This window comes from Macaca thibetana, chromosome 1 (genome assembly GCF_024542745.1).
Source record: "Macaca thibetana thibetana isolate TM-01 chromosome 1, ASM2454274v1, whole genome shotgun sequence".
NCBI classification, from domain to species: Eukaryota; Metazoa; Chordata; class Mammalia; order Primates; family Cercopithecidae; genus Macaca; species Macaca thibetana.
Genome location: NC_065578.1, coordinates 203,171,762 through 203,196,133, shown reverse-complemented (window position 1 = coordinate 203,196,133; position 24,372 = coordinate 203,171,762). Strand labels below are relative to the sequence as shown.

Sequence of the window (24,372 nt, the reverse complement as noted above, 5' to 3'; positions counted from 1 at the left end):
TTATTTGTTTGAAATTTCATTTCTTTTCAAAGGCCTGAGGGCACTTCAGTCTGAGTAGCCTTTTCTTTTTCTCTTTTTTCTTTTTTTTTTTTCTTTTTGAGACAGTCTCACTCTTGTTGCCCAGGCTGGAGTGCAGTGGCATGATCTCGGCTCACTGCTCCCAGGTTCAAGTGATTCTCCTGCCTCAGCCTCCCAAGTAGCTGGAATTGCGGGTGCCCGCCACCACACCCAGCTAATTTTTGTATTTTTAGTAGAGAGGGGGTTTCACCATATTGGCCAGGCTGGTCTTGAACTCCTGATCTCAGGTGGTCCACCTGCCTAGGCCTCCCAAAGCGCTGGGATTACAGTTGTGAGCCACAGCCACCGCGCCCAGCCCCTGAGTAACCTTTTCTAAAACCACTCAACCAAAGGTCCTGAAGTCCTGAAAGCCAGGTTCCAGCTGCAGCACAGTGAGGTTACCCAATGCGAACTCTTGTTTCTACTGGGGCCCTGGGAAGCTGTGATGAGCTGGGGACCAGGAGCAACAAGCCCAGGAGGGCAAACATAAGAGAGGTGTTTACCAAACGTGGGAATGAGATACGGGGATCACCTGGCTTCTGCACCCTGCTGAGGGCTCATGCAAACCATCCCCTGGCCATTGGCCTTCCCAGAAGGTGGCGGAATAGCAAAGCCTGTCACATACTATGAATCCTAACCCTGAGGAGGCAGAGGGCAGATCCAGAGGGCACTGCTGGAATCTTCTAGAAGAATTCCAGGAAACCCATATAAGGCAGGAGTGAAATCTGTAGGAAAAACTCCCAGTTTCCCATAACGAAAGGCCATTTTTTCTCACTCCTTTGTCCTCTTTTTTTACTTTTATTTTTGGAAATTTATGACATCCCCTGTGACCAAAATCAATTCTCACTTACATATCCAAGTCTTGCCATCACACCTTGCAGTTCAATAAGGATTAGGATGCATTAAGACCTTGGAGATAAATACTCCTTCCTAGCACCTAAGTGCAATCAGCTCTGGCAGGAGGTTCAAGAGGGCAGGAAGCAACGTATGGTAAGGTAAAGAAAAAGCGCACAGAGTGCAGGCAGGTTTTGAGAGCCAGTTAGGAAACAAGCTGTACCCTCTGTGATCTGCGAAACCCAGAGATGCCTCGTTCCACCCATCTAGCCCAGGAACGAACAACTGAGCAGGGAAAGGGAGCCTGGCGCAGCTTTCTCTGCTCCTCAAGGCCTCTTGTCCTGCAACAGATCAATTCTAGAGGGAAGTGCTCATGCCTTACTTCCTCTCTGAAGCACAGACCTGCTTGCCCTGGTAATCTATGACCCCTATCTCCACCTTATCCAACCCAACAAGCTCTGATTGGAGGAAAATGAAAGACAGCAACTTAGAACAGACCCAGATGTCAATGGGTCTCTATATACAGTCTAAATAGGATGCCTGGAAATTTATGTTGACCTAGCTTAGAAGGAAAATTGGGGCAAGCCAATATTAGCCAGCTGGATCGGCAAGAATCCTGCCAGCCCTCCCTCTATGCTCTCCCTTCATCTATCCAAATCCTTCCCAGCCTTCAGCTTCCAATCCCTTCCCCATCAGCTCCCTTCTCCTGATTGCCCAGTTAACAGGGCTTCACCAATTGTCCATATCACTCATTCCCTCCATCACTCATTCCCCCCTACGTATTGTTAACACCCGGCACTGTTAGTGATTTTCTGTGGTGGATATGAATTGTTTCCAGTTTATACTACACAGAAGTTTCCTGAGGTCCTTATAATTCCTAAAACAATCCTAGTTTACAGTATATCAGAGAATAAAATACACATTGGTCAGACAATATTCATTTTTAAATATGAAATCTTAAACATGCAGTTTAAGAAAACATGATACTTAGTTTTTGTCCTGGAGCAGTGGCTCATGCCTGTAATCCCAGCACTTTGGGAGGCTGAGGTGGGTGGATCACTTGAGGTCAGGAGTTCGAGACCAGCATGGGCAACATGGCAAGGCCCCATCTCTACTAAAAATACAAAAATTAGCCTGGTGTGGCGGTGAATGCCTGTAATTCCAGCTACTCAGGAGGCTGAGGCAGGAGAATCACTGGAACCTGGGAGACAGAGGTTGCAGTGAGCCAAGCCCGCACCACTGCACTCCAGCCTGGGTGACAGAGCAAGACTCTTGTCTCAAAAAACAAAAAAAAACAAAAGAAAAATGACTCATAGGCTTGGGCAGGTCACTTGGCTGCCCTGTACCCCAATGATTCTAAGGTCTCCTGAAGGAAAAATGCTGGGACCTCGAGGCTGCTACAGGGAATGCACCAAATAGCAAGAGAAGAACACAACTTTACAAAACATGATTTCCATATAAATTTATAGTGGAAGCATAAAGGAATATATTCTTTTCAGGGAAGGAATTTTAATCCCATCTGTCACGGTTGGGGTAAAAGATCTTAATACATTCAGGCTAACCAAATATTCAGAACCATAAAGAAACAATATATCTCTCTGGATTAATTTGTTTCCAAAGAATCAGAATCCAGTAATAGGCACTAAGCACAAACACTCTACTGAGCCGAAGTCCATCTTCCTTCGATAATTCAGAGAGCACTTAAGGCTTCTGAAGTGCCTTCAGGTCACTGTAATAAGCATCCAGTGAGCAAGGCAAGCGGGGGGTGGAATAAATCAACCTGTATTGTATTTCCAATTTAATCATGTAACCATTTCCATAAAACAATTCCTTATTGAACACTAGATGATACATGGGGTACAGACATGAACAAGACACCATCCCTGCCCTCAAACTGCTTATGATCTAGCAAGGGATGTCAGTCAGGCACACAAAAACTGTTACAGGAATTGAATGTACTTTTCAATCACGGAGGAAGGAGAATTCAATTTGAAATTAAACTAATGAAGGAACCTGGTTAGCTCAGTTGGTTAACGGTTCTTAGGCCTTCCATGAGCTCCAAATTATGTGCCACCCCATAAAACCACCTCATGGGATTAAAGGGGAGAATGGTGCTGCATCTGGTGAAAAAGAAGTGAGGGCCGTCACAAACACATCTTTCATTTCTACCAGAAACAAAAGGTTTTTTGCCCTTTGAGAAAATGAATGCCACAAGTCAGTCCTGATGCAGACGCATTTTGTGAGTTACTCAGTTTGAACTCAGAAGAACTAAGGAAGGACAGGTTCACATCCAGAGACCTGATCCCACAGCTCTCCTATTAATAAGGTGGCACAGAAATACTAGAAATAGAGTAGCAAATCCACCACCCACTGTCCATGTTTGCAAATACACACACACACACACACACACACACACACATATTTGTACATACTCATGTAAGCACCAGGGTGAGGAACAAAGAAGGTTCTAGAACTGACATAGAAGAGGAATTATCACACTCTTCTCTCTTTATTCCCAGAAATGTCAACAAAAACAGGTAAGTGTAAAATCTAATTAATCCCTACTTTGCTAACTGACCATTTCTGACATTTTAGAATGTATGTGGGTTTGGAATTGACCTCCCCTACCATTTCCTGAGGCTTCCATTGCATTTTCCCTATGATTTTTTTTTTTACTTTTAATTGTGGTAACATATACCTAACATAAAATTACCATTTTTGCCATGTTTCAATGTATCATTCAGTGGCATTAAGTACATTCACATTGTTGTACAATCGTCACCATCATGCACCTGAAGAACTTTTTCACCTTCCCAAACTGAAACATGGCACCCATTAAATATTAACTCCCCACTTCCCCCTGCCCCAGTCCCTGGTAACCACCATTCTACTTTCTGTCTCTCTAGATTTATTCATTGTTAATTCAACAACCTGGGCCTAAGCTTGGCCTAAGCTTGGCCTAAAATTGGAAGTCCAACAGAAAGTGCGTTTTCAACACCATCCATGTGCATGAAGGAACATTGTTGGGGGGGCCTACATGTGTGATATGAAAATAATACAAATGTTATATGGTTTGGCTGTGTCCCCACCCAAATCTCACCTTGAATTGTACTCCCATAATTCCCATGTGTTGTGGGAGGGGATCCAGTGGGAGATCACTGGAATGACGGGGGCAGTTTCCCCCATACTGTTCTCATGGTAATGAATAAGTCTCATGAGATCTGATGGGTTTATCAGGGGTTTCTGCTTTTGCTTCTTCCTCATTTTCTCTTGCCACCACCATGTAAGAAGTGCCTTTCACCTCCCTCCATGATTCTGAGGCCTCCCCAGGCATGTGAAACTGTAAGTCCAATTAAACCTCTTTTTCTTCCCAGTCTCAGGTATGTCATTATCAGCAGCATAAAAATGGACTAACACAGGAAATTGGTACCAGTAGACTGGGGTGTTCCTGAAAAGATACCCAAAAATGTGGAAGCAACTTTGGAACTGGGTAATAGGCAGAAGCTGGAACAGTTTGGAGGGCTCAGAAGAAGACAGGTAAATGTGGGAAAGTTTGGAACTCCCTGGAGACTTGTTAAATGGCTTTGACCAAAAGCCTGATAGTGACAGGAACAATAAGGTCCAGGGTGAGGTGGTCTCAGATGGAGATGAGGAACTTGTTGGGAACTGGAGCAAAGGTGACTCTTGTTATGTTTTAGCGAAGAGACTGGCAGCATTTTGCCCCTGCCCTAGCGATCTGTGGAACTTTGAACTTGAGAGGGATGATTTAGGGTATCTGGCGGAAGAAATGTCTAAGCAGCAAAGCATTCAAGAGGTGACCTGGGTGCTGTTAAAGGCATTCAGATATATGAGGGAAGCAGAGCATAAAAGTTCAGAAAATTTGCAGCATGACAATGTGACAGAAAAGAAAAACCCATTTTCTGAGGAGAAATTCAAGCCAGCTGCAGAAATTTGCATGAGTAACAACGAGCCAAATGTTAAGCCCCAGGACAATGGGGAAGACATCTCCTTGGCATGTCAAATGTCTTCACAACAGCTCCTCCCATCACAGGCCTGGAGGCCCAGGAGGAGAAAAAGGTTTTGTGGGCTGGGCCCAGGGTCCCTGTGCTATGGGCATGGGGACTTAGTACCCTGTGTCCCAACTGATCCAGCTGTGGCTGAAAGGGGCCAACATAGAGCTTGGGCCATGGCTTCAGAGGGTACAAGCCCCAAGCCTTGGCAGCTTCCACTTGGTGTTGAGCCTGCAAGTGCACAGAAGTCAAGAATTGGAGTTTGGGAACCACCACCTAGATTTCAGAACGCGTATGGAAATGGCTGGATGCCCAGGCAGAAGTTTGCTGCAGGTGCGGGGCACTCATGGAGAATCTCTGCTAGGGCAGAGGAAGGGAAATATGGGGTTGGAGCCCCCACACAGAGTCCCTACTGGGGCACCACCTAGTGGAGCTGGGAGAAGAGGGCCATCATCCTCCAGACCCCGGGATGGTAGATCCACCGACAGCTTGCACTATCCACCTGGAAAAGCTGCAGACACTCAGTGCCAGCCCGTGAAAGCATCTGGGAGGGAGGCTGTACCCTGCAAAGCCACAGGGGTGGAGCTGCCCAAGACCATGGGAACCCACCTCTTGCATCAGTGTGACCTGGATGTGAGACCTGGAGGTCATTTTGGAGCTTTAAATTTTGACCACCCACTGGATTTCAGACTTGCATGGGCCCTATAACCCCTTTGTTTTGGACAATTTCTCCTATTTGGAACAGCTGTATTTACCCAATACTTGTACTCCGATTGTATTTAGGAAGTAACTAACTTGCTTTTGATTTTACAGGCTCATGGGTAGAAGGGACTTGCCTTGTCTCAGGTGAGACTTTGGATTGTGGACTTTTGGGTTAGAAGTGCCTTTTGCCAGGCTGGGTGCTGTGGCTTATGCCTGTAATCCCAGAACTTTGGGAGGCCGAGGCAGGCAGATCACGAGGTCAGGAGTTCAAGACCAGGCTGGCCAATATGGTCAAACTCCATCTCTACTAAAAATATAAGAACTAGCTGGGCGTGGTGGCAGACACCTGTAGTCCCAGCTACTTGGGAGGCTGAGGCAGAAGAATCGCTTGAACCTAGGAAGCAGAGGTTGCAGTGAGGCAAGATCATGCCACTGCATTCCAGCCTGGGCAAGAGAATGAGACTCTGTCTCAAAAAAAATAAAATACAATAAAAGAAAATAAAGAAGTGCCTCTTGCCTCCTGCCATGCTTTTGAGGCCTCCCCAGCCACGTGGAACTGTAAGTCCAATTAAGCCTCTTTTTCTTCCCAGTCTTGGGCATATCTTCATCAGCAGCATGAAAACTAACTAATATAAAATGTATACAAATATAAATCCAAATGTGTATATGTCTATACACAACTATACGTATGAATTATTTATAAACACATATACACAAAGAGAAAGGTAGATATAGATATGAAGATGGAGCGAGAGAGAGGGAGAGTTCTATGCAAGTGAAGCAGTCCTTCCCACTCCCTTTCAAAATCTGCCAACCGAGCAGGTCAATCAAGGAATCGCCACAGAATCTTGCACTGGGCTTGCTGCCATCACATTCACCAACAGATACCATCCATCTCTTTGCAAGGTAGATTGTTTTCCTAGGCATGATTATTCACCAGCTGCTCTTTCTTGGAGAAGCGAACCACTCTACCCTGTTGGGGCATTTCAGTCATCTGGAAAGCTGAGTGGACTGCAGGTACAGATGCCAACAGGTCTGAAGGCCACCAGGAGTTCCACCAGAGGCAAAGCTCTGTCGCTGTTTTTCCTGTCAGCCTCCTCATCACCCAAAGGCTAGAGGTTTGACGCCCAGGTGGCATTCCCACAGGCACGACTTCCTTACAACAGCCTCACAGTCGGAAGGGATGAATCCCACACTGAACTGGCTTTTTATTTAATTGTCTACAGTCTCAGCCCAGAATAACTGAAACTGGAATTACTGTTCTGCTTGGAACAGTCTTTCAGCACAAGAGATAGATACGTGCTAAAAGTATAAACAAAAGCAAAAGAATGATAAACCAGTCTTAACAGCGAACAGGACGTGATGTGCAAGGGACCTCGAGGGCAATGTTCCATTTTTAAGCCTGCTGGTATTTACACAGGTGCCTACTGTATTATTCTCAAACAATACATAGGAAAAAATTCATGCAATTATGAAGTAATTCAAGGGTAACGTTCCATTTCTTAAGTGGTGGTTACACAGGTACTGATTGTATTATTTTCAAACAGCACATATAAAACCTATGTGTAATTATATATTAAACACATAATTATATATAAATACAATTTTCATAACTGTGAAATATTTGATAATACTTTTTCAACTTGGTGCATATATGCCCCTGTAGTCCCAGCTACTCAGGAGACTGAGCCAGGAGGATCACTTGAGCCCAGGAGTTCAAGGTTGCAATGAGCTATGATTGCTCCTATGAATAGCCACTGCACTCCAGCCTGGGCAACTTAGCAAGACCCCGCCTCTAAAAATTAACTATTAATTTTTCAAAGTCATGGTCCCTGCCCTCAACGGAGCTCATGGCTCCCTGGGGAAGACAGACATGTCAACAAGCAGATGCAGACCAGGCTGTGAGCAACTCCACTGCAGGAGGCCAGGAAATCGAACTGGAAGGCTGAGGCTTCCCAAGCCAAAAAGGAGGGTGAGGTCATTGCCGGTGGAGGGAACAGCAAGCACAGTGTGAAAGGCAGCGTTGAGTGCAGCCAGCTTGAAGAAGTTCAGAACCACTGGGACTTGCGTACAGACAGTGTGGCAGCTGTGGAGGATGAGGCAGACGACGGGATGAGAACAGGCCCAGGGTGGCTTACAGGTGGGGACCCAGAGGACAGGGCCAAGGCAGGACCTGGCCACAGGGAAGAGAGCTGGAAACACATGCCATGCAAGTGGGAAAGCCAGGAGGGTTAAATGAGGTCGCCTAAGAAGGCAAATCCTGAAAGAAGAAGAGGGCTTGCAAAAAAAAAAATGACCAGAAATCACCCAAGGAAACCACACTGGGATTCCAGGAGGGATTGGTCACAGAGGGGTTGGTCACAGAGGGGTTGGTCACAGAATACAGGCAAATTACATGCATCCCAGATGTGCCCAGGAGGATAGCTTGATCCCGGGAAGGCAAGGCGGCAGTGAGCCACAGTCATGCCATTGCACTCCAGCCTGGGCAACAGAGCAACACTCTGTCTCAAAAAAAAAAAAAAAAAATCATGGCGGCATCTTTTAAAAATTCTGAGGTCCAGATCACAACCAAGACTGATGAAATTACAACATCGAGGGATGGGCAGGAGAACCGCTTGAACCCAGGAGGCGGAGGTTGTAGTGAGTCAAGATCGTGCAGTTGCATTCCAGCCTGGGCAACAAGAGTGAAACTCTTTCTCAAAAGAAAAATAGAAATTTCATAGACCCAGCTAGGGAACCTAGGAGGGTAGAGGAGAGGTCTCTTCCCCTCCATTGCCATTCAATAACTAGAGTTATTTTCAATTCATAAATAAAGATGAGGCAAAGGCACCTGGACCTGACCACCAGGGAGGTGGAGTTCAAGGCCAAGGTAAACCAGGGCAGCCTCAGCTCTGACCACAAGCTTTTTTTTGTACTGCTGAAGTTCTCTGGGGGAACAACATGATCTACACACACACACACACACACACACAAAGAGCCCAGCACGGGATCACAAAGACACTCGATCTATGTTCTCCATTGACCAATACAGTCTCAACTCTCTGATCCAATTTTTCTTTCCTTGTTATGTCTGGATCTCTCTTTCCCAACCAAAGCAGGTGGTTGAGGAAATCAGTAGCAAAAGATTCATAAACCAAGTGGAAGGGTATGCTTTGAAATGCATCAAGCAGCCTCTCTCCACTGTGCTATTAATTCTCCTAAACAATTGTCTTTTTCTTTTAGTGTAAAGTACTACTCCAAAATCTCATCGCCATCTGAGCCCTAGCCCTCCTTAAGAGTGCTGCTAGCTACAGATGGGTGTCTCTAATGAATTTTTTAACTGCTGCCCTAATAAAATATGGATGAACCAGAAGGAGCCCTCTGCGTAGCTGTTATTTCAAAACAACTAAACAACTTTAAGTTTCTGCTCTTATTTTTTGCAGCAAAGAGCTGCAAACTCTCCTATCCACCCTAGCAAAAGATAGCTTCTTTCATGCTTGTCCATCTGTAAAGTTCACAGTTACCTTTTTAATGCCATATTTTATGCATGGGCTTATTTTCATGGCTTTCTAAATGCCCCATTTTGCATGCCAACTTTGACATGTGTTTATTTTAAAATGATCCCAAATTTTCAGTATTTCACACAGAAACAGCACCCTGGAAGCTGGAGTATCTTTTAAGTAAGTTCTTACCTTGTGCTAAATGTTTATAATACTCAGAATGTAAGCCCACATCAAAGCTTTGTGCCACTTTAAATGCCTGACCTTAAAAATAAAACCATTATAAAATTGCAAATGTCCTGCTCTATGGCCTTACTAAAAAAACAAGGGGATATTCAGTAATTTTTTTCCACATGTTAGTATTGGAATGTAGTGCACTGGTGTGAGGGGAAAAAAAACCCAACATAACACGACTCCTATGTTATAGTGATCCACACTTTCAACAAGCCGATGTTACAACGACCTGCTGCTATATGCACGGGGGCAGGTGCTGAACGTGACCTGTAACTTACCTGGGTCTGAGATATAAGAAAACATTTATAATAGAATACAGTTGTCTTTTATCTATACTTGAGGACCCTTCTTTTATAAAATTTCTCTAGCCTTATTTCATATAGAGACACTATATATAGTTTCCAAGTTTTTTTTTTTTTGGTTTTTTTTTTTTTTGACAGAGTCTCACTCTGGTGCCCAGGCTGGAGTGCAGTGGCACGATCTCGGCTCACTGCAGCCTCCACCCCCCGGGTTCAAGCAATTCTCCTGACCCAGCCTCCCAAGTAGCTGGGATTACAGGCATGTACCACCATGCCCGGCTAATTTTTGTATTTTTAGTAGAGGCGGGGTTTCCCCATGTTGGCCAGGCTGGTCTCAAACTCCTGACCTTAGGTAATCTACCTGCCTCGGCCTCCCAAAGTACTGGGATTGCAGGCATGAACCACTGCACCCGGCCTTGCAAGTTTTAAGAGGCCATGACTACATACAGAAAGCTCAATTCTGTCTGATGAATTCAAACAGCATTAGCATTTGGAGTTGATGATAACTAGACAGGGGCTGGACTGAAGTTAACCTTTGTGCTGCCTACAAATAAAGAGGCTGTTTAAACCAATTAATACCTTATGGAAGACGACAGTGGGAAAACTTAGGATGTTTAAGAGAGCAAACTGTTTTCAAGCACTCATTTACATTCAAACAGTGCACAGTAATTACAAAGAATTCTTGTCTCTTCGTGCCTCTGTAATGCCTCTCCACTACAGAATCATCTTGAACAAAGCAATACATTTTACTGTTAAGAGTAAGTCTCCGGGGATGCTTTAATGCTTAAATATCTGAAGTGTGCTTTAGTTATAACAATGTTTTCTCATTGTGGAAAGCAACTAAACATTTTTATTAAATACCTCTTAAAAGCTTTAGTATCCAAAGTGGCATATTTTATGATTTTTAAATTATTAAAATGAGGTGCTACTGTCTCTACCAATCACTCCTCTCTGATAGATACCACTTAAACTCTCAGATCAGGGCCATCTGCCAAAGGAGGCAGGAAGCGGAGGTGCTGGCTGCTCCCCTGAGGGCTGGGATTCAGAATATGGCAATGAGCTGCTCTTAGATATCTCAGCCAGGCACAGACCAGCATGGAGCTAGGCGCCCGCCCAGTCGGAAACCAAGCAATAGAAAATCACTCATGCAGTCCAAGGCAGTGCTTGCCAGGGAAGTGAGTGTCCCTCAGGGACTGAGAGTCAAAGGCATCAAAGATGGGGAACCTCCCAACAGGCACAAACTGGCCAGGAAGCTGTGACATTGCCTGGCTCCTAGAATTCAAGTCACCCGTGTGAACCCATCCTCACAATCAGCTATGCATTAGAAAAGAAAATAAATGGCAGCACCCCAGGAATGACAAGACTATTAAGAGACAGAGCAACGTGGCCGGGCATGGTGGCTCACACCTGTACTGCCAGCACTTTGGAGGCCGAGGCGGGCGGATCACGAGGTCAGGAGATCGAGATCATCCTGGCTAACACGGTGAAACCCCGTCTCTACTAAAAATACAAAAAATTAGCCAGGCATGGTGGCGGGTGCCTGTAGTCCCAGGTATTTGGGAGGCTGAGGCAGGAGAATGACGTGAACCCGGGAGGCAGAGGTTGCAGTGAGCCAAGATCGCGCCACTGCACTCCAGCCTGGGTGACAGAGTGAGACTCCATCTCAAGAAAAAAAAAAAAGAGAGAGAGAGAAACAGAGCAACGTAGTCAAGAGAGTTCTGAAGTTAGACTGGGCTTAAGCCTATCTCTACCCCTCTTTGACTTGCCCAAGTATAACCTCACCATGCCTGTTTTCTCATCTGGGGAAAGTTCATTTTAGTATCTTCCATGCATGGTAGTTGGAAAGATTGGAGAACATGAACTCATGCTCCCCTAGAGAGCCTGTGCCCTGAGGCACTTGTCCACACTGCCTTCTCTCAGTCTATAGATGATCTTATGGCCGCTAACGTCAACCATAATAGTTGAAGCAAATGTCTCCACTACACGGAGCTGCCCACCTGCCCACCAGACAGAAGAGTTCCTGTTGCTTCTCACCATGCGTCCCTGGGTTCTGCTGGGTATAAATAACACATTCGTCCTCTTTGACCTCCTGTGTACAATTCCATGCTGACCATCCCCCTCTGATAGCAGTCTTTCTTCAAACACGACCAATACTATGTATTAGATGTCAATTTTTTTATTTACGATCTCATTCCAGTCTTGCCTTCCTGAGATTACACTACAGTCACTTTGGAGAATAGGATGTTTACAGACATGCCCTGAGTTACTTCTGTAGATGACTAATCTCATCATTATGTATGAGGTTTACCAGTTTAATATTCACGGAGAGGGTCTTACAGCAAATCAAAGTGTTGTTTTTTTGGTTGTTTTTTTTTTTCTTTGAGACAGAGTCTTGCTCTTGTCGCCCAGGCTGGAGTGCAATGGCACGCTCTCGGCTCAACCTCCACCTCCCAGGTTCAAGCGATCATCCTGTCTCAGCCTCCCAAGTAGCTGGGATTACAGTCATGTGCCACCACGTCTGGCTAAATTTTGTATTATTAGTAGAGATAGGGTTTCGCCATGTTGGTCAGGCTGATCTCGAACTCCTGATCTTAGGTGATCCGCCTGCCTCGGCCTCCCAAAGCGCTGGGATTACAGGCATGAGCCACCGCACCTGGCACAAAGTGTTGGATTTTAATTCGGTCAGTTCCCATCTGGGCGATCCTTAACAAGTTACTTAGCCTGTCCAGGTCTCAGTTTGCTCATCTGTAAAATGGGGATCATCCCATACCCTGAAAGGCTGTTGTAAGAATACAATAAAATCATGAAATGTGTGTTCTTTAAAAAACGCATTTTGAATTTGTGCCAGGTGACGTTAAATGCTCCATAAATTTTAGTTTCTTTCCCCGAGTTGTTCTGAGCACCTGAAGTCATTCCTTTATTCCGATAACATTTTGGAATTTTCCAGCACAGTCTTTAAAAAGAGAGAAGAGCTATGAAATTTCTCCCTTTTTCCTTCTTTGTGGGAGGAAAATCTGTTCATCAGTTAAAGTAATATTATTCAATGGTCTGCTTCAGACTTAGGTTTTTGGGGGTTTTGTTTTGTTTTGCTTTTCTGTTTTATCTTCCTAAGAGAGTAAAACGCAGTAAAGAGAAAATAAATAGGTGTGGGTGAAGAGAAAAACAGAGAAGTCAGTAGAAGTTTACAAACTATCAGGAAAATATCATCTAAGCTGTAGGCAACTTTTGACAAGTATAAGAAACTCATGAAAATTTTAATAGATCTGTATTTTACCCTAGAGTTACAGAAACCTTCCAAATGTGTGTGCCGTGACCAGACACTACTCTAACAATCTCTCCTTTTCCTTAAGGGAGAGGTTAAAGGGAAAAATGACATTTCACACACTCTAAACACTCAAAATCAGTTTTTCCCCTCCCTCTTTGTTTACCTTCTCAGTCTCTGGGCTAGCTTTCTAACCCCTGGCAACATCCAAAGGCCTACTTCTTTTTTAAAAGGGTCTTTAATAGCTAAAACAAACTAGATAAGTCTGTTTTTCTCTAGAATTAGCTTTAAAACTGGAGCTAGCTCTTGCTGAGGGAATAGAGCTTTCTTGGTACACAGCTTATTTTGAAATAAATGAAGCAATCCTGGATAATAAATTGGCTTTAATTCACTTATTGCACTGAAGGAATGTGAAAATGAGATTGGTAAATTGCTACACTGGTCTTTGAGGAATTTGGGAGAATAGGAGACATGTCAACACACTAGAAAGACAAATATCAAATTTATTTTATTTAAACAGGAAATAAGAAATGGGGAAAAGACAATAGTATTTCTTAAGAACTCTACTGTGGGTCAGGCATGGTAAACCATGGGAGAGGTAGAGGTCATAAGTGTCTGGATTTTACCAAAAGGATTTAAGACGCGGCCTCTCCTGATTTCCACGTGTGGAAGTGGAGGCTGGAGACACAGAATGGTGGGACAGGTAGATGGATTCGTAGCTGGGGAAAAACAGTTTCAGGCCAAATGGCTCTAAATCCTAAATGGTCACAGGGAAGGTCCCACAGGGCTCTTTCCTTTGACCTGTCCTCTTCAACATAACGGATGATAGCATCAGGACCTAAAAATGTTCCAAAGGATTGAGACTAATATACCACTGTTATATATCAAGACAAAGTAAAAATAATTTAACTAAACAGAGAGAAAGGAGTACAATATACCAGCAGACGCTGGGCACGGTGGCCCACGCCTATAATCCCAGCACTTTGGGAGGCCGAGGCGGGTGGGTGGATCACTAGGACAGGAGTTCGAGACCAGCCTGACCAACATGGTGAAACCCCGTCTCTACTAAAAATACAAAAATTAGCTGGGTGTGGAGGCACATGCCTGTAATCCCAGCTACTTGGGAGGCTGAGGCAGGAGAATCATTTTAACCCAGGAAGCAGAGGTTGCAGTGAGCCGAGATTGTGCCATTGCATCCAGCCTGAACAACTGGGGGGACTCCGTCTCAAAAAAAAAAAACAAAGAAAGAAAGAAAGAAAAAACAAATACAATATACCAGCAGACTAGAGCTATCTGGAACAGAAAAATCGAGCTCATGGAGGAAAAGATGTCACACATTGGACAAGGAAGTAAGAAGGATCTTGAAGACAAGAGAAGACAAAGACAGAGAAAGCCCTCACCCAGAGAGCCGCCAAGTGATGAAGGCAATGGCGCACACGGGCCTCTGTGGCTGTCCCTCACGGCAGCATCTTTAAGGATGTGGCCCAGTTGTACACTGGTACCTTCTAGGGTCTCTCAGCCACCTCAAGAGACCTACTAGCCCAGGCAATTTTGAGAGTAAATGTACATGTATGAGAGAGAAATATACAAATAGCATCTCTATCTGATGATAAGGTGAACTATTTTCTTAGGGTCAGAAATCCACTTCCAACCAGTTCACAATAGATCCTCCTTCCTGCCTAGATCTTTGTCTCTGAGATTGAGTGTTAACAACCACAAAGGCAACAGAGCTAAGCCACGCTAAAATGTGCAATAGGGTAGGGGTGGGGAAGAGGCGGGGAGAGAAACCCCAGGACCCAGCGATCATCTCAAAGCAAAAAGATGTGTCATTTTAGCGGGTCCACCAAGAGAGTGCGACACTTTGTGGGCAGGAGTAGCCTACGGACCAATAAGCAGGACACATACGAATGCCTCTGAATCTGTATAAAGCCCCCACCAGGTGTGTAAGAGTATCGATGGTGTCAGCTTTTTCATTATCAATAACATCTTTTAAAGAGATATTTTCTTTTTACACACTTACTGTTGGAAGTCTCTCATCAGCTTTGTTTTAAATCCACCAATTCAGAGATTATGCCTGTGGGCACAATTTCAATTACACCACTAATCTTGGAAAAGGACCAGACAGGATTAAAATCCTTCCCAGCCTCCAAAAGAGCCCCAGTGACAGCAAAGGTAAGCCTGGGCGGGGGTAGGAATGGGGTGAAAACAAAGGGACATCTGGAACACTACACAAATCCTCGCTCCTTCTGGGTGAGTTTCAAGGTTATTTGGGGAATTTTTTTCTGTCATCAGGCTGTGTCGTTATATTGGCTATAAGTTCATTTAACTTTGCTCTTAGGCAGAACTACATACACATGGCCATGAAGGCCATACAAAGCTGCTTTTCTTACAGTTTCCTACAATGCTTAATGTAACATATACAGGTACTCTGTGTAACCAACAAGTGCTTCAGTGTACTGCAGAGGGCTGCTCTGATGATGTCTGAGATCACCGAGCTGAGGCTGCACACCCAGGTCACACCTAGCCTGGTGACGAGACAAAAAGAAAATCAGTTGTTTCTGGGCACTTCGTATTTTCTTTGTGTTTAAATTAGACAGGACATTAGAAAATAAATGGTAAACTCCAAAGTGCCATAGAAATGAAATATTTTACTATTGCTGCTTTCTACAGTTGATAATATGGTCTTATCCCAATAGCTATGGATCAAATATTGTTATAGTACCAGCCCAGTGACTGCCCACGTTATTCAATTCCCATTACTCTTCCTCCCAAAATTACAAAGCTTTAAAATGGTACATATAACAGATGTGACGTAGAAAAGAATCAGAGAGGGATTGGAAAAAAAAATTTAAAACTAGCTTGACAAATCTGACATAATCTTATGCAATCATAAATTCACTGAGCACGTACTAAGTGCCAGACATATTCTAAGCTCTTAACACATTTTATGTCAATTAATTCTTGCAAAACTGAATGAGGTAATGACCATTATCACCTTATTTTTAAGGTAAGATCACTGAGGTTTATAGGAGATAAGTAACACAGCTGGTTAGTGCTAGCTCCAGGACTAGATCCCAGGAAGTCTGGCCTCAGTCCTACCCTATTCTGCACACAATGGGCACTGGCTTTTTATGCGAGAGTCTGGGATAAATGCACTGTCTTAGTGATTGAGAAATGGAGGAGACAAGTGTATTGACAATGCACCTTATGATCACTTCAAAGACACCTACTTTGTACCCAGCAGGGTTATAAGCATTATACAAACATAATTCATTTCATCTCACAGCAGTGCTATTACTAACCCCCTTCTACAAATGAGGAAAACTGAGGAATCAAGAGGTTAAGTAGCTTGCCCAACCTCACATAGCTAGCAACTGGAAAATTTTAAATTAAAACCCAGGCAGTTTTCTCCATAACTATGCTCTGAACACTACATTGCTTCTTAAAACCATGAGAATAGCTGCCAAATACTGTAAAATATGGATAAAATTAATGGCAGACACTAAAACCAATACAACCTTCTCCAGTTCTTAAGGAGTGTTTTTGTAAGGTCCTTTACTCAGGAGAATGGAGAGTTCAAGCATGTGTCGGGCTGGGGAGAAGACAGCAGCTATTGGCCAACTATTAATCTGAGCTGTGGTAATGTTAGTTTTTTTATGATAATCTAGGAAGATTTACCATAGGCCAGCTGATGCCTGCCTGGGTGTTCTGCTCAGTTCGTTCATAATATGAAGTCATCTCAGAAGCAGCAAGAGGTACAGTTACAGCTGAAAATAGAGTCAATGGCATGGAATATCAACTTGAGAAAATAGCAAAATGCAAAGGAAAAGGTAAAGAAAAATAATGAAAGCGAAGATGATATATACACAAGGCAAACAAAAATATGGAAAATTAGTGTCCCTTGAGAAGAAAAAATAAATAGGAAATCAAACTAAACCTACAAAGAAAAGATCACACAGCTCCCAAAAAACAAATTGAAATATTATGACCAACACCAAGATATCCTGGTAAAATCACTGAAATCCAAAGAAAAAAAGAATGAATCCTGACTGATCCTCCGAGAAAACTCAAGTCATGTACAAAGGGCAACATTAAAGCTGGCTTCCAAGGCAATATTCAACACCAAGTAACACTCTCTATACAGTTTGGATGGAGGCGGGGAGCAGGGTGTACTCAAGAATTTTATACCCAGCCAGGTTGCCAGACATTATAAAGACAATAAAAATAATTTAACATGCATAGATTTGGATACTATAATAGCCATAGGCTTTCTTGATAAAAACCTCTGGATGGTGAAATCCCAACAAGCAAGCAATAAATCACGACAATGGACTTGGGAAAGGCAAGGCTCTTTTATGAAAGGACTACTGGAGAGTGCTGGATCCTTTTATAAAAAGCTGAAAAATTGGTTTAAGTCTCAGAGTTGTTCCTCTCCATGGAAATCTTTCATAAAAGGCACAAGATTTATATGATCTTAAGAGAAACCAGGATAAACACTGAACAGAATGTCAATGTTATAACAGAGACATAAAATAACAATATAACTAATGAAAAAACTAGTATTTGACATTTGTATAGCACTTCTTGGTTTACCAAAACCTTTTCCATACAATACCTCATTTCAACCAGTTTTAGAGATGGGAGCCTTAAGGCTCAGAGAAGCAAGATGAAAAGGCACTCTCACAGACTTTTCAACCCAATCTCGACAGTCTTTACACATGTACCGCTGTTGCATAAATTTGGCTTATAACCCCTATTTTATTTTTGGGTTTTTTTTTTTTTTTTTTTTTTTTTTGAGACGGAGTCTCGCTCAGTCACCTAGGCTGGAATGCAGTGGCGCGATCTTGGCTCACTGCAAGCTCCGCCTCCCGGGTTCATGCCATTCTCCTGCCTCAGCCTCCTCAGTAGCTGGGACTACAGGCACCCACCACCGCGCCCGGCTAATTTTTTGTGTTTTTAGTAGAGATGCGGTTTCACCATTCACAGGATGGTCTCGATCTCCTGATCTTGTGATCCACCCACCTCGGCCTCCCAAAGTGCTGGGACCACAGCCGTGAGCCACCGCGCCCAGCCGGGTTTTTTTTTTAACTTTTAAGTTCAGAGGCACATTTATTTAAGTTTGGGGCACACAGGTAAACTTATGTCATGGAGGTTTCTTGTAGAAATTATTTCATCACCCAGGTATGAAGCCTAGTACCCATTTAATTATTTTTCCTGGTCCTCTTCCTCCTTCAACTCTTCATTCTTCAATAGGTCCTATTGCCTGTGCATCGTTCCCCTCTACGTGCCCTTGTGTTCTCACCATTTAGCTCCCACTAATAAGTGAGAACATGCAGTGTCTGGTTTTCTGTTCCTGCCTTAGTTTGCTAAGGATAATGGCCTCCAGCTCCATCCAGGTCCCTGCCGTGTTTTTTCATGGCTGCATAGTATTCCATGGTGTATATGTACCACATTTTCTCTATCCAGTCTATCACTGATGGGCATTTAGATTGATTCGGCAGCACATATACTAAAATTGGAACGATACAGAGATTAGTATGGATGCTGTACAAGGACTCCATATCTTTGCTGTTGTGAATAGTGCTGCAATGAACATACACATGCATGTGTCTTTATAATAGGAAGATTTATATTCCTTTGGATATATACCCAGTAATAGAATTGTTGGGGTCAAATGGTATTTCTATCACTAGGTCTTTGAGGAATCACCACACTGTCTTCCACAATGGCTGAGCTAATTTACACTCCCGCCAACAGCGTATAAGGGTCTTTTTTCCTCCACAACCACGCCAGCATCTGTTATTTTTACTTTTTAATAATATCCATCTGACTAGTATTAGATGGTATCTCATTGTGGTTTTGATTTGCACTTCTTTTATGATCAGTGATGTTGAGCTTTTTTCATATGATTGCTGTCTGCATGTATGTCTTCTTTTGAAAAGTGTCTGTTCATGTCTTTTGCCCACTTTTTAATGGGGTTGTTTAGTTTTTTTCTTGTAAATTTGTTTAAGTTCCCTATGGATGCTAGATATTAGACCTTTGTTGGATGCATAGTGGGTAAGAAATTTTCTCCCATTCTATACATTGCCTGTTTACTCTGTTGTTAGTTTTTTCTGCTGTGCAAAAGCTCTTAAGTTTAATTAGATCCTATTTGTCAATTTTTGCTTTTGTTGCAATTGCTTTGGCATCTTCATCATGAAATCTTGGCCCATGCCCATGTCCTGAATAGTACTTCCTTGGTTATCTTCCAGAGTTTTTATAGTTTTGATAACTACTATTTTGTACACCAACATAAAGACACCTAAGGACTTATGTGTTCTCCTGACAATTCCCAGGCATCCCCCTCACTGCAATTCTTCCAAGTCATCCCTGTTAACTCTCCTTTGCTCCCTGACTTCCCCTTCTCAACCAACTTGAGGAACTGCTCTCTGATATCAGAACAAGGCCTCCTTCTATAAAAATGATGAACAGGGAGCTCCTTCAAAAGAAAAACTGATAGACTCGAGTTACCATTGCGGGAAGACATCAAATAAGGAACATGTGAAGAAACTGGAAGTGTGAGGCCCAAAGAAGGAAAGGCTGAAGAGACATATGAGCGCTGACTTCAGATATGTCAAAGACTGCCATGGGAAATGGCAAATTGTGTGTTGTCTGTCACAGTGGGCAGTGATCTGATCCATGGCCCATCTCTCAAGCTCCCTGGAAAGCCATGTCCCAAACATCAGCCAGTCTCAAACAACTTCATGGTGCTTGTCAATTTAAAAGATACTTTTATTCTTTTTTGGTATCACTATTATCACTGGGATATGAAAATCACTCACCATAATTAGAAGATAACCATACAAATAAAGACAATGACAATAAAACAGCTTTTTGCTGTTGGCCAAAGATTTTGGGACAGAAGTCTGCTGAGCTCTGTCTTTATTACAAAGGGAAATGAGTGTTAGAGAAGGTTAAAGATGCACTAGCAGCAAATTGAGACTTTTGCCTTAGCAGGAGAGTGTGAGTCAATGGTACCCCACGCCATGTCCTTGTGACTCTGAAAATCATCTCTTGGACCACTGTGTTGCACATCCCACACCTGGACAGGAATGGCTGCTGGAGGTGAAAAATGTTCGCAAGCGATCTGTAAAGTTATTCTAGTTTATAACCACAAGAAGGAAGACAAGAGTTCAACAGGAAAACCCATGTTATAATATATAAAGTTTAAGCTAGTAAGTACGGTCTGCTGTACTATACAGCATAATGCCTATAGCTAACAAACACGGCATTGTATACTTAAAATTTGCCTAGGGTAGATTTTATGTTATATGCTTTTACCAAAAACAATTAATTATAGTAATAACAAAGAAGAAACTTTGGGAGTTGAGGGACCTGTTTAATGATTGGTTTCACAAGTGGGATTCACAGGTGATTTTCATAAATGTGTTGCAGTTATCCTGAAACTTATCAAGATGTATGCATTAAGTACGTACAGCTTTTCTTTTCTTTTTTCTTTTTCTTTTTTTTTTTTTTTTGAGACAGAGTCTTGCTCTGTCGCCCAGGCTGGAGTGCAATAGTGCAATCTCGGCTCACTGCAACCTCCCCGTCCCAGGTTCAAGTAATTCTCCAGCCTGGGCCTCCCAAATAGCTGGGATTATAGGCACCCCCCATCATGCCCGGCTAAGTATGTACAGCTTTTTTATGTCAATAAGACCTCAATAAAGTGGTTTTAAAAAAATAAGTAACATTGGCAACAATGGAAAAAGCATCTTTATAAATGCTAATGATACTTATTTTTTTAATGTCCTACAATTTACAAAGCACTTTCATTTACATCATTCCACCTAATCTGTTCAAAGTAATGACTATTCTGTCCTTGAGATAATTCAACAGAATCATCACTCAGGACAGATGATAGCCAAAGCTCTTTGCAACACCAGCAGTCTCAAAATGTGGGCTGCTTTACCACCTTGAATTTGAATTGCTAATTTTTAAAAGAAAGGGAATTTTAAATTAAAACTTTAACCTATGGTCAGTAAGAAGGCTGAATTGGATTTACTGAAGTAGAAAGCAATTTGATTTTAACTCAATGAAGATGAAGCACATCCAGGGAAAGTGAACACGGTAATCACTCTGGGTGTGTGTGTTAATATGACAACACATCATAGGAACGAAAGCACCACCCTGCAGCTTATCAGGAACAGGAGGGCTCAGGAAAGATCATTGAAGGTAAGGAAGTATTTAAGCCCTGAGTCTGCAATTTAAAAAGAGGTAAACTCCAATGAAGTTAGACAGACTGTAAAGCTCAAGTGTGCAAATTAAACTTTTCTTCCTACCTCCCTTGGCAACCTTTGGACTGCCCCAGATTTATCCAAACCGAAAAGAATAAGACCTCTGTGGTCCTCCTGGGTACCTTAAAGTTAATGGAAATAATTTCACCAGTTCCTCCTTCTTTTAAGGGGTAGTAGATCCAAGCCACTCTGTAAGGACTTCCTTCAGAATACAGGCTCTTGTCTGAAGGGCCAGGCTGTGCAAGGGGATCATAGCAGGGAGGCCAGCTGGTTTACCAGCTTTGAAGGTACCTTGTCTTAGCTACATTGTTTGACTATTCTCCTGAAAATGCATAAACACTTAAACACAAAGTCCAGGAAGCCCAGAGGGTTTGAGGCACTGCCATTTTTAACTGAAAGGGAAAGAACAAGGCCCTGTCTGAGAATTCCTAATCACCTCAGCAGCTTCCTCGTCTGCAGCCAGTCCTGACCTCTCCTCTCCAGACTCTGCAGGTTGCCAGTCCTTCTCGGAGCCCATTACGATGGGGTGAAGATGAACACCTTTTTCCTTCACTAAGAACCTTTTGTTGTATCCTTCAAGCTGGCGAGGTCACAGATGTGTCTCGTATTGAAATGGCTGGGAGAGCCTATGCCATCTGAAGCGTATGTAGGGAGGGGTGGGCAGAGAGAAAGGGCAGCCACCTGGCCTGTCTCTATTTGCTTCTCTCAGCTTCTTTTGCATCATACCACTATTTGTTAAAAGATAACACTTCTATATAATGATAAATTAAAAAATGAGACTAGATATTTGCTAAGGGTTTCTTAGCAGACACTGATTGTCATATTTTATTTATGCGCCAGGGAGAAGTTCCCATGGCCCTTTAATTAGATTTGCTCTATAATTTGCCATATTTCTCTCAGAATTCCATCTGTCTCTTCTTATTATCCTAGTCTTTAAATCTTTCCCTGGAGAGATTAATTCAGTACTATGCTTTTCTTTTTTCTCTTTGAGACAAAAGCTACATGACACAAGATGGCAGACATTCTACAAGATACAAGAACAGCTCAAAATGGCTTTTGCTTTAATATGACATGAAAAGCTTGGGGTTGTAGTTATCAATAAACTCAACCTGAGTGAGCAGTGGATGTGATGTGGGTGCCAAAAAAATAAGCATTACCTTGGCTTGCACTGAAGAGATCTAGCATTTGGATTAAGGGAGGTAAAGACCTACTATTCCCTGTCCTACTAAGATTACATATGGACTATTCTTTTCCTTTATAAGCACTACCTTTTAAGAGAAAAGAGCCAGAAAGGCAATTAGTGTGGCATGGCCTTTAGTGGAAGTGAGAGTCCTCCCATACCCACAGAGGATGACGATGCAGCTGATGAAGTGCTGCTCTGAAACAATCTGGATGGTGGCAGTGGGAGGAAGAGATGCAAAGGCAAAGAGGAAACTTTGTAGAACTAGTTCAGAAATCATCATGAGGGAAAGGAAAACAGAAAACCTATTGTACCATTGGCCCTTGAACAACATGGGAATTAGGCATCAATCACCTGCACAGTTAAAATTCACTATAACTTCTGACTCTTCAAAATCTTACCTACTAATAGGCTATTGTTGACCAGAAGCCTTATTGATAACAGAAATGGTCAATTAACACATATTTTGTATGATATATGTATTATATTCTTAAAATCAAGGAAAGCTAGGGAAAAGAAAATATTATCAAGAAAATCATAAGGAAGAGAAAATGTATTTACCCTACTGTACTGTACTTATTGATACCGTAAGTTTACATTGTCTGCTTACAAACTGAATTATCTGTCTGAAATGGTGAGCAACCACAGTGCAGACCTCAATTTATAGTATATATCAAACAATTCAGCTTTTACTTGTAATGTCATGACTTTTCTCTGCTTTTTGGGAGCACTTCCAGCATCAGTAGTGGCACTTCGTATTAGTCCCGCCGTGTCATTCAAAGTTTATAGTATTGCCCTAAACACAAAAAATATGTGAGAACTGAAAGAGATAAGTTTTATTGCAATATGCAATTTACTGGAGAGAGAAACTGCTCATGTGCAGACGGTTAGCATCACATGGCATTTTAAGTGGATACTTCCAACACGTGAGCTCACCACAATGGCAATGTAGCTGGCAATGCAGCAATTATTACAGTAGTACCTTATATATACAGTTAATTTTATGCAATTATGATTTAATAATGTATTTTATGTTGTTTCTATTTCTCTCCACTGCAAAGGACGCCATGTACAGTCTGTTTGCATATGTTTTGATACATTTTTACTTTTTAGAATAGATGTGTGCATTATTTTATGGTAGTAAATGATAAAATAGACTAGTATCTACATATATTTTATGCATTCATGACATACCTTTTTCTTAATTTTTTTTATATTTCTAGGATACATGGTCTGTCTGTGAGTTTTTTCAAGTTGCCACAAATCTCCAAAAATATTTCTAATATATTTACTAAAAAAAATTCATGTAGAAGTGGACTTTCACAGTTCAAACCCATGTTGTTCAAGGGTCAACTGCATTAGTCTCCTATTGCTGCCATAACAAATTACTATAAATTTAGTGGTTTCAAGCAACACAAATCTATTATTTTACAGTTCTGGAGGTCAAAGTGAGTCTCACTACGCTAAAATGAAGGTGTCAGTGAACTCCTCGGCTTTGGTCCCTTTCTCCATTTTCAAAAGCAGTTGAGCATCTTCAAATCTCTCTCTGACTTTGACTCCTGCCTCCCTTTTTCCTTTATGAGCACCCTGTGATTAGACTGGGTTCACATGGATAGCAAAGATAGTCTCTCCATCTAAAGACCCTTAACTTAATCTCATCTGCAAAGTCCCTTTTTGTCATGCAAGGTAAAATACTCATAGGTTCCAGGATTGGGATGCAGACATCTTTGGGGAGTTATTATTCTGCCTACCACAACTATCATTAGATATGGGGGGATGTGGATAATGAAAGGCTTGAACTTAGATCTCAGGCAAGATTAAGTTCAAGGACTAATAGGTAAATATTGTAGATGTTTAAAATAAGCAGTGGAGTCGGGGAGATCTAGGTTCAAACCTTGACTCTTTCATGTGTGAGTTGGGTAATTTTGGCAAATTGCTTAATGTCTCTATCTCAGTTTCTTCATCTGAAAAACAGGGATAAGCATAGCTTCTCCTTAGACTGTTGTGATGGTCAAGCTAGATATACATAGATGGATGGATGG

General features: G+C 42.5%; 1 protein-coding gene and 1 non-coding gene across 2 annotated transcripts in view; one reads left to right on the top strand and one right to left on the bottom strand.

Annotated features, from left to right (window-relative positions):
• C1H1orf131 (chromosome 1 C1orf131 homolog) overlaps window positions 1–24,372 on the top strand; it is an 846,319-nt gene that overhangs the window by 382,697 nt on the left and 439,250 nt on the right. The gene's annotated exons all lie outside the window — the stretch shown is intronic.
• On the bottom strand, window positions 17,259–17,369 carry LOC126944428 (U5 spliceosomal RNA). Its single transcript, XR_007722053.1, has one exon. It is a non-coding gene; the product is annotated as a U5 spliceosomal RNA (small nuclear RNA).